This window comes from Paramormyrops kingsleyae, chromosome 25 (assembly GCF_048594095.1).
Source record: "Paramormyrops kingsleyae isolate MSU_618 chromosome 25, PKINGS_0.4, whole genome shotgun sequence".
In the NCBI taxonomy this organism is placed as follows: Eukaryota; Metazoa; Chordata; class Actinopteri; order Osteoglossiformes; family Mormyridae; genus Paramormyrops; species Paramormyrops kingsleyae.
Window position 1 is genome coordinate 27,913,196 of NC_132821.1, and position 11,213 is coordinate 27,924,408.

Below are 11,213 nucleotides of genomic sequence, written 5' to 3' on the forward strand. Positions count from 1 at the left end.
GGGACCATGACTTCTGATTGAGGGCAAGGAAGGTCATATGACCCTGCAGCGACACCCACAGATTCCTTTATACAACTGTCACCCCAGCCTCAGAGATCAATAAAACAGATGATACACATTGAAACCGCGCTCCCTGTGACCGGGTGAAACACAGAGAACATACACACCCTATCTGTGGAGCGAGCCCGGATTCGTTATCTCATCAGAGGCTCCTGCCAGACTGAGTGGGTGGGGGGGCCCCAAGCTGGGCGCAGAAACATCCGGCAGGTGTGGAGCGCGACCTGCACTGCCACCGGCGTCCTCAGCGCGGCTCACGGGCCGAGCGAGTCGACCGGAAAGATGAGGTCATAAACCGCTCCGGTGGGGGGGATGTTTACGGAACGTCACACAGAGAGCCAGGACACTGGTGAGAGGCTGTGTATGACTGGCCATCCTCTGTCAGACAACATGCATTCATGGACAAGAAACCCACTCTCACTCTCTCTCTCTCTCACACACACACACACACACACACACAGAGAACAAGTACCTGTATCGTTGTGGGGACTCTCCATTAATTTTTATGGGAAAACCCTAATCCCAATGATTAGACCTTAATCATAAGTAACCAAACAATATACGAGACCTTTTGGCATTTTGAGTTTAATTGCATTCACGGATTTTTATAAAATCGAGTTTCCCCTTCTGGGGACTGAAAAAATGGTCCCCACAATGTCAAAATAAGGTTTTTCCTCAGGCTTTTATTTGGCCCCCACTATGTAACATACACATATCTCTCCCCCCCCCCCCCCCCACTTATCTTCTGTGTGCATCTCAGAAGGCCACTTGGTTTCAGAGTGATTGGAAAGCTAAACTAAAAGGAAAACTAGCAAAATAGTTTTAAAGCAACCAGTGAATATAACATTCCGATGGCAGCCCTGCCGCTTTTACCGCCCCCCCGGATGCACATGCCGATGGGCGCTGTAGAAGGGGTTACTCACGGCTAAGGTCCCCCCCCCCCCAAGTAAGCAGACCTCCAAAACCCTGCTATGTAACACTTCTGATCACACCTTAAGTCACAGCGCTGATAACACTCATAATCCTTTGGGCGCTATTGTCTTAAAACTAGCTATTTATACTTTTATGTTGTATTTATATATTTTTATACTTGTATTACTTTGTCCAAGGTCCAATGAGCGAACCTAAGTGTTAGCGCATCATTCCAATGCGTACACCTTCTATATCATTAATAAACTTCATCATAATCAGTGGCCACATTCATAAGACTATAGGAGTAAATATGCTTTGACAGCAGGGTTTTTAATTACGTTTAATAGGAAGCGAAAGCCGCTAAATACTTAGTGAAATTGATTCACGCTTCCTGTAATCCCCATAAAAAGCTTACATTCGCAGAACGCCTTTCCCCTCACGGAGTCACAAACGGCTACTGATAAGTACATGTGCAGTTGTCGCGCTATTTCCAGGCGTAGCGAGTTAATTTCAATTTAAATTAAATGAGAAGAGAGCGATCTCATAGTCACTACGCTCTTTCGCCATTTATAGAGACTCTACTGTTCCCCCGTCGAATCTCCCCCTGTTGTTGTTGTGGCCCGTAACGAGATTATCAGAGAAGGGGGTGGAATCCGATTTCCCGGCACGTCTGATCGGTCTGCCGTCGGGAAGGGGAGAAGCTGGCAGCGGAGGGCGCACCGAGGCGGGCCCTGGAGCCGCTAATGCAAGAGCCCATGCCAATAAACAGCGCTTCGTCCCACCGCCCCTGCGTCCACCCACTCACACCATGCCTCCTCCTTATTCCCTCTTTCTCTTTGTCACACAGTCTTCCATTCAAGGAAAACCCTCCGCGTAAGTCCCCGGGGCTACGTTAATGGCGAAAATAAGATTAACGGGGAAATCACCGGCTGCGCTCCACCAAGGATTTCTGAGTTTTTTATAAAAGCCTCTCCAATATATTTCAGCCAGTGACGCCGGCGGGATTATATGACGGAGGAAAATAACTCATTGTCGTCTGGCTGTCATATTAGCGTCAGCAATAACTACGGCTTATCGGATGACGGGAGTCAGAGCAATGACACTTATTGTCATCTCCCCCCAACCCCCCGGGAAAGCTGGCGTGCGACAGTACAGAGCACAGAACCACAACGTGCGGACGAGCAACGCCACACCTTTCTGTCACTATGTTTGTTTTAATGGTATTAAACAAATGTGAATTTCATCATTTACCAAAATCAGGTAAAAAAAAACATTTAGTAACATCATATAGTTGTTTATTCGTTGAACTGTTGGTTTGTAGCAATGACGAGCGACTGCGCCGATTTGTCAGATATTTTTGGGATAAAAAGAGGTGTGGAAATCTGAGACAGATTCTGGATCAGCTGGGGCATCCTCCAACCCCCACTCTCTCTCTCTCCCTCCATCTCATTCTCCTTCTCTCACACACATTCTCAATTGCTCCTTCAGTCATACGCTCTCTCTGTCTTTCGTACACACACTGACTCACTCACAGTGGTGAGTACATGGGAATATAATGAGATTACACCTCTGTCCGTGGCCTGTAATGGCCTTGGTGCGTCTGCCCATTGATCCGGATCAGAGCGGTTGTTCTCCGTGTGGCAGCTGGCCGTCCTGAGCCCCCGAAGGTGGGAGGGGAGCCACCACGGCTGCACGGGTCCCGTCTCAAGCAGGTCTTCATCGACAGTGTCAGCGTCATCCCTGCCTGGCCAGCAGGTGTCGCTGGTCACCCCGTTTCTAGTATGTGATGCCATGATAATGATCCTCACCTGTGCCTTGCTGTTCCCAGCCCTAGCCTTTGATTGTAATTGGTCCACACCCATTCCTTGTCCTCCAGCATTGTCCTCTACCTTGTTGTCTTTACCTGCTTTGTTTTTGACCTCTCGTGGTCCTTTTGTTTCTAGTGTTTTGCTTTCTTTTCTTTCTCGAGTTTAATAAAATCCTACCCTTGTGTGCCACAACTCGGATCATCCGTCCTTCTTCACGCCCATCCGTAACAGACAGGAAGTCCATTATCGTTCACCGCAGGTTTCTTGATAATCTGTCTCTGTTATGAGCCAAAATGCTACACGACCCTCACCCCAACGCACAACAGCAAAGGGATTCGAACCCACAACCCTGGAGGTGCGAGGCCACCCTGGTCAGATTCAAATCGCCCTCAAATGCTCCTGTATACCGCACACGCAAGATTCAGCTCAGAGGTAATGATAATGCAACTATCGTATCTTTACAACATCATAAGATGACCGTGGGAAGTTATGGCGATGTAATGGGACATTGTTCCTCCAATCGGATGCTGCGGTCTGCTCTGGGACAATCAAGCCGTTAGCTGCGGTGCAGTTCGTTCGATGAAGAGTCTCCTCAGTGCAAAAGCACCAGCTGTAATTAGGCGATTTAGGCAAAGTGATGCCGTGGGCCTCTCAACATTAGCTCACTGCTTCCTGATGCGAGACCCAGTCATTAGAAATCCATTTGCAGGTCTTTGGACGGGGGAAGAGGCAGCCAATGCCCTGAACTCCCGCAGCGGTGGTCAGTCTGGGTCATACTTGGCTGGATCAAATCACAAATGCTAATTTGTGATTTGCGCATTTTCACGACATTACATTGTCTCAAAGCGCCCAGACAGCAAGCCAGAGGCGACAGTGGCAAGGAAAAACTCCCAGGAAGGAAGAAACCTTGAGAGGATCCAGACTCAAAGGGGGGGGGGGGGCAGCAGAGGAAGTCAAATGAACAAAGTCACATTTTATAAAGTCCGGGTAAAAATACTATTTAATTTTTTTTTTAATACTTAATCTTTTTTCCAAGATTCTGTTTGTGTACTGTGTACTTATTAATTTGTACGTGCTATGTTTACTCTTGAAGCAAATACTGTCTTTGCACCTTATCTGCTTGGCAGTGAATGTTTGTCGGTACTCTATGTACTTCCAGCTGTAAGCACAAGAATTTCCCTCTGGGATCAATAAAGTGCATCTAATTTAAATCTAATTTAATGATACACAAGCATCTGATAACACAATGAAAAACAGAGGAGATCTATGGTAATACTGCTGACTGGGTCTCATAACAAAAGTCTCTGAAGTCACTAAAATCTCCGCATTGTTTGCCATCTTTGAGATCAAGGAGTGTTAATAGATTGTTAATGGTCCGATTCTTTCCGGGGACAGCCTCCATATTCAGTACTTTGATAAAAACAGAGCCCCAGTGGTCATGTTTATACCCTTGAAGTTCTGTGCCCCCCCCCCCCCCCCAGGGGACGTGGCTTGAAAATATAAATCAACATTTGCATTCCCTCACAAAACTTAACTGCGAGGGAACACAAAACTGCTTAAAAACAATGTTTTCTAGAGAAACATCTAGTCCAATATTTGGAATGAGCAGCATCACACACGATTACACACACTCTGCTGGTGATGCCTAACATATGCATTGATTCAAGTTGTTGTAAGTGGGAAAAGCGAAACGCATAACGACTAGGCCACCAGATGCAGAAATCCCTTAAACAGCAGCCAACTTGACAAGCATTTACTCACCTCAATGCAGGCTTCTGGTTCAGGATGCCCAAACCACTCGGCGATGACATGGCGAATAAAGATGTCAGGTCTTCATTCTCAACCAATCACAACAGCCTGAAAGATGAGGGAGCGTCTCTGATCCATTACTACAGTGTCTATATCAATATCAGTCCCAACAAGAGTATCACAGGTATCCTATATTGATTAGACCTGAGCTGCATAACATATGGAACACGGCACTTAAAAAAAGGGATCAGTTTTTGCCTCTTCTAGTTTCCCTTTGCCCATATGTGTCCACGTGAGCATTTGTTTATATTCCCTGAAGGGATTGTAGACAGTCAACACTATTAAATCTGTCATCTCAGACTGTGAATGAATGCAGAGATCGACATCTCGGTCATGACTAAAAAGAGGCAGGTAGAGGAAACTGATCACGTGAGACAGATCTGGGCCCAGCCGTGGTCTTGTCTGGCCTGGCGCCCCCCCCACAACAATCTGGACACAACAAAACAACAGGCGACATCAGAGCCCAGATGCGTGATGGGGCACATGTGCCTACTGGCGTGTGAGGGTTCCATCTCTCTTTGATGAAAGCTTTGTTTTACGACGGTTTTCATTCAAAAAAGGGAACATGAAAGACCAGGCCGCCCGCTCCAGTGAAAGGCAGAGCCGTAACAGGGACGCGGACCTAGCGGAGTAAAAAAGCACTCAGTCAGAGCAGCGGCCTAAGCTATGAATATTTAATACCACACCTTCAAAGATAGGAGGAGGAAGCACTTGGGTTACCTCTGCACTCTCTATTCCCATCAGGGAATCATGGGACGGGAGGTGCAGGGAGACCTTGATTCTCTGGCCAAAGCAGCTATCAGATCCCTTACTTCTCCTCTTCCAGTGGAGGACTTTTATTGCGAAGCTTATCACAGGAGTAAAAATGTATAGTCCGTCCAGAGTGTTTGAGACCACAATTCATTACTATTGTCCTGCTATCCCAGCATCCTCCACTCATACTCGGGAGATGAACGCACATTGTCCTGCGGCAATAAAACACCGATGCACTGTAGCGACTCGTTAATTTACGACTTTAAAACTTGCTTGACTTTCTCGTTCTGGCTCACGGATCTAAACAAGTTTAAGGTTAATGTTTAGTTAGGTGGAAAGCAGACGACTAGAGCTCCGGTTGAAATGCTGGGTCGACACACTCATGTCTGTGAGGGGCCAAGGTAATATCGAGGCCTGTGGGAGCTATTGTACAACTGAGAAAGAGCTTTCTAGGCATTGATGGTAGGCAGGATTCACCCCTACCCTGCCGCCCACACACACACACACAGAGCCCAGACACCATGGCAGCTAATGCAGGCTGGATGGACCCTCAGAGATCAGGCTCCATCAATAATACATTCAGCTAATGCAGCAACGCCTCACACAACTTCCGAATACGGCACTCGCAACATGGAAATGGCAATGGGGGACTGAAAGAGGAAGAGGAGGAGGAGGAAGAGGAGAGTGTGAGGAGAGTCATATGTGTAAAAAAAAAACACTTTGGGAGCAAGAGGAGAGAATGTGGAAAAGGAGATGTGCATTGTGGCCTGGCAGGACGCAGGGAGGACAGGGATAATAATAGTGACAGAAAGTTGATCAATGTCAGCCTTGCTGGCGAATAAACAATAACCTTGCTGCTGCTCAACACTACAGCACTGCAAACGAGCCGTTTTGGAGTGGCCACCGTGAATGAGGTGATGTGCACAGGCTGTCATTGACGTGCAAGTGGCATCAGGCTTAGAAGACTCATCATCTGTCTCATTGTAAATATAATACACACCAGCTTCAACTTCTCAGCTTACTGTTCAGCCGTGTTGGTGCTGGAGGAGTTAGAATGGAAGGTCCTTACACTGACTGCGGGGCAGGAGTTGGACCGAACAATCCAATTAGCAGATCTATTCGCGTCGGAGCCCCCGTGGTTCAGGAAACAGTTGGCGTCTAACAACACGGGAAGCAGCAGCCAGGCCTCGTTAACCTTACGGCTGTCATGACGCGCTCTGCTGCCAAGGGTGGAAACCCATCCGATCGCATAAAGCGAAGATCGCTCTTTCCCAGGACCCTAGAGCAAAGAGCAGAGCTCTACACACCTTCTGTTCTTCTTAATCTCACCCAGGTTCCAGATTGGGTCTATTATGTTGCTCCTGCTGTGAGAACAATCAGATCTGCTCAGTTCAGTGGAGATGTCATCACCTTGAGTGTAATGCAGGCCAAAACTGATCACCCCTCTCACCCAAACAAGCAGTTATGGAGAGTGATATTTTAAGTACCTCACTGAACCGACACTGGGCGACTCAAGTCCTCTTAATGGGCCACTGAAGCAATGCAAGAAGAGCTTGTGTGCTTTTATAGCTCAACAAGCACACCACTGTGTTAACACTACAAAGGTTGTGGGTTCAAATCCCTGGGGATACAAAAATACTGCAAGTTGTTTTGCAGTACATGAAAGTACCATGTAAATGTTGTGTGAGCAGGACAGGGTGACTGTTCATCTTGGGAGGGAGAGTCAGATGACTGCATTTATGGGGGTTAATTTGGTCCACCTGCTCCTCATTCCCTGTGGGTATATAAATTGGCACTTTGTGGTGTTTTTGCCCACAGTAATGTGACCTGGAGTGTCGCTGTCCTGCTGAGAGGTCTTGCATGAAGAGAAGCACACCACTATCTGTGACCCGTATGGGAAAGCTGAACAGAAGTGGTCTGACAAGCCCAGATTGTAACTTTCATTAAAAAAAGACTTTCTTCCCTCACTGGTGTTTTCTTTTGGATTTTGTAAGATTTCATTACTCTTCATTATTCGCCTTCTTCATTATCTCTGACCTTGTGTTAAATGATTTTGGGCCAGTTCTGAAAGATTACTGTATAAACACAAACTGAGTTTTTTTTCACTGAATTGAAATGAGTCAAACATAATGAGTGACATATACTTATTATTTTAGAGGTATAACGTCAGTTCCAGACATTCTCCAGGTTTTATGAAATGCCAGAACTTTACAGTAATTCTGCTGAAGTCTGACATTTTTCCTCCCTCCCAACACACCTGTACCAGGAATTCAGTGTTCTTGATTTGCTGGGAGCTGCAAGGGAGTAAAAATGTGCTCTATCTGGGAAACATTGGTCCAGACATTGGCTTTGTCCCAATTCGGGGGCTGTGTCCTTCTAAGGTTGCATTTGAAGACTGAATCTGTCACAGTGGTGCGGCAAGGCTGTCCCATTTCGAAGGCTCCCTCAAATGTCGCCTAGAAGGATCCACCTATCCCAGGATTCATTGCACGGATTTCTAGAAGGATCCAGCTTACAAAGGCTGGCTCTGAATTCAGGTGCCACGTCCTCCGAAGCATGTGGACTGCAGAGCCTTTGTAGGCTGTGTCTTTCGAAGGTCTGTGCAATGAATCTTGAGATACGTCGCCCTGCAAAGGATCCACTTGGTGGATGCTTCGCAACTCAACAAAAGGGACACAATCCTAGGCTACATTTGAAGTGGGACAGCTGTGTCGCACCACTGTGACGCACTCGGTCTTCGAATGCAGCCTCTGAAGGATGGGAGCCCCTGAATTCGAACACAGCCAAAGGCTACATAGACCGTGCTAAGAAGGGTGCAGCCCCCGAACTGGGACATGGCTAACGTGTCTGCAAGGTGCTGGACCTGCTATGGCCAACACCAAAAGTTGTATTACATATAAAATTGCTTAGATCACACACATCATCCATCATAATGCTTAGCCATGCAGTAACTGAACCTCGTGCTCCTGCCTGTCTGCCATATGATTGGCTGTTTGAAGGACCAGGCTATTTGGTATGCGTCTGATTGGTTGGTCCCTCCTCCTATAGTTGCTTGGACCCACCTCCTCTCCGATCTGATTGGTTATATCTCGCCTGAACCAATCATTTTTCATTCTCAGAACATTTTTTGTGTAAGTAAAACTCCTATGAGCCTTCGGTATTAGTAGGTAGGTGTGCCTAAAAACTGGCCACTGAGTGTAAAGCAACAAGCTTGTATTATCTTCTAAATAAAGAAGCGATTGTTTGTGGAGGCTCATCATGACAACGTCGTATAAGAAGTTATGGGAATGGATGGTCGTGATTTGAATCCTTCTTACATTTATAAAGTCAAGTATTTCAATCCAGGACATAGACTTGTTTTAAAATCTTGAGTCTTGACCTAATTTCCGGAACCTCTTTATTACTTGCTCCTTAGATAACACACCATTTAAAAACACATAAATGTACAGCCATTACTGTCTATTTATAAGGCACAATGGGAGAACGTTAAGTGTGTAAGAAGGACAGTGACTATGGGGAAGGATAGTGCTTCTTAAGTCCCCAGAAAGGCCATGAATGCGGTGCTTAACAGGAAATGGTGCTTAAGAACCGCATGAATGTGTACAGACACACACACACACACACGTGATGAAACATCGTAGAGCATCACGCAGAAATCAACCCATTGATGAACACTAAAGGAAAAAGGTTTTAGCGTTTCGCAGCGGTTGAAACTGGTATCCCATTCCAGCCACCATTAATGTAATCCAGCGCTGATGTCTCCAGAGATCAGCATTTGGAAAATGCCTGCTAAAAGCCCACAGTGCAGATGAACAGTGTTGCTTCCCTAGAGCCGTGAGACATCTGTTCTCCATTCTAGAGAGCATTCAGTGGGAATCTAACAGAGATCAGGGAGTCTCAAGCCAACACACCAAGCCCCTAGAAATGAGTGGGTCAGTCCAGGCGCTTGCGTGTTGATGCATTAGTATCGTGTAACAATGTCTCTCTACGCTGTCATAAGTAAATAATGATAACTGAATGTGCTTTGTAGCATTTAAACTAATACAAGGAAGATTCCACAAAAATGAGGCCGAAAAACCACGTGACACGAGGTGAGCTTAGGGAAACAATTTGTTTAGGAGAAAAAGTGCAAAGAAAGTAGCGTATTTCATAAAAAAATAAATACAGAGATTAGTTTAAATACGCAGTATTATTATGTTAATAGCTGAGCAACATGCTCTCTGTGTTTTCGCGAAATTTAAATATAACATTTATTTTTGGTAATGGTTTTTCTTTTTACCAAGTTTGTTCCTTGGGTCAGACCGACTGTTATTATACGCACATTAAACAACATTTGTCCCCTTCAATTAACGCCATTATGTTACCAAAAGCTACATGTATACTGTCAGAATAAACTACGAAATGATGGCAAGTCATCGGCATTATGATTCATGCCTAATACTTTTGTTCCACAGCAACTTGTCTTCAAAATAAACCAGAGTAGTGTATAATATCCAGACAAATTAGCGTCAGCGAAATCTGGTGCGGGTATTACACCTTAACCTGGATATTAAATAGAATCCTACCATTCCACCTGCCGGTTTAATAACCCTTCTGGCGACATCAAGGAAGGAGAGTAAAGAAAAACCGTGAAACGACTCACCTCTTACCCCGAAAGTCCCAGATGGAGGTTGTGAGGCCGGAAAGATGATGGGTGGATGCGTGTGAAGCGCCGGTCCGAAATGATGAGTGTGGAGGGTGCAGCCGGACGTGCAACTCCGACTCCCTCTAATCTCCTTTCAGCTTAACATCTCTGCCTCATCCCCCCTCCCCGACGCCCACCTATCGCTCTGTTCACTTACCTACCGATCAGAGGGAATTTACGTTTAACATTTCTGTGGCAACATCTCAGTCGTAATTCATGAAAATACGTAAAGCTAGATTAAATTGCTTCCAACGCCGAGTGCGAAGATAAATGTTAGTGTCGCCACCTGTTGACGAACTTGTGTTATAAGTCGATTTTTAAATTTTTTTTTTACGATGGACTGACTACTCGATTTAGTAACGATTTTTGGTGGGAACGACAGAGGCCATTGAAGACGTAAAACGATGGAAAAAAACACTGAAATCATAATCATGTTAGTCGGCAGACTTAGACAGTACTCATCAGAACATGACTCGTGTATTAATGTAATAGTTTTGCTTTTTTTTATCCGTTTGCTTTGCATCAACAAACCATATATAATTCCGCTTTGTTTAAGTGTATTAACTCGTAGCAATTAAAGTAATTTACACTTGTACAGGATGCCTGACCACCATGATTCTGTCCCTTGACTGTGTAATTAACGTCAGTAACGTGCGGCAGGGAGACACCTAGTGCACAGACGGATGAATTGCAGGCTGTGTCTTAACATGGGCCTGTACCGTAGTATGAACAGGAGTACTTCACAGAACGAGGTACTGTGATCCTCTGGATTTTGTAAGACGTTCTATTGCTTACCGCAGAATTCTACTGTGTGCAGTTTCCCCGGTCTCCTTGGCATTTGAAGTAGAATCCCAAAATGTTTTCACCCACGATGCCATCTTGGCCTTGGGAATCACTAACCAAAATCCTAGGCCTCGTTTTACACCCCTAGCAGCTGGTAAGACAGACACACAGCCTCACCTGTGCGGATGGTCCAGTTCACTCACGTGGGCCGTGACCATTTTAATGCGCGTCTGTGACTGGAAGGTTCCCTTAAAAACACCCCTAACATCATCCTGTGTGGTTTTCACAGGATGCCAGACAGATCCTTTCTACGTCCTGGAGGGCCCCTTTGGCCACGCCCACAGCCTAAGGTCTGACAGGCCCCTCCCCTAACAGGCTCTGGGTCCTGCTGCAGTGTCACCATAGCA

At 45.9% G+C, this 11,213-nt stretch overlaps 1 protein-coding gene across 5 annotated transcripts in view; it reads right to left on the minus strand.

Moving 5' to 3' along the window:
• The window catches only part of frmpd1a (FERM and PDZ domain containing 1a), a 28,139-nt gene extending 17,303 nt beyond the window's left edge, over nucleotides 1-10,836 (minus strand). For 3 of the 5 annotated variants that reach the window (XM_023829592.2, XM_023829594.2, XM_023829589.2), the window contains exons 1-2: nucleotides 9,982-10,642; nucleotides 4,539-4,634 (exon numbers count right to left, since the gene is read on the minus strand). The gene's annotated coding sequence lies outside the window, so the exon portion shown is untranslated. Of the gene's footprint in view, nucleotides 1-4,538; nucleotides 4,635-9,981; nucleotides 10,643-10,818 lie in introns of those variants that run through there. The other 2 variants (XM_023829590.2, XM_023829593.2) reach the window with 2 other exon arrangements.
• Nucleotides 10,837-11,213: the final 377 nt, after the last annotated feature.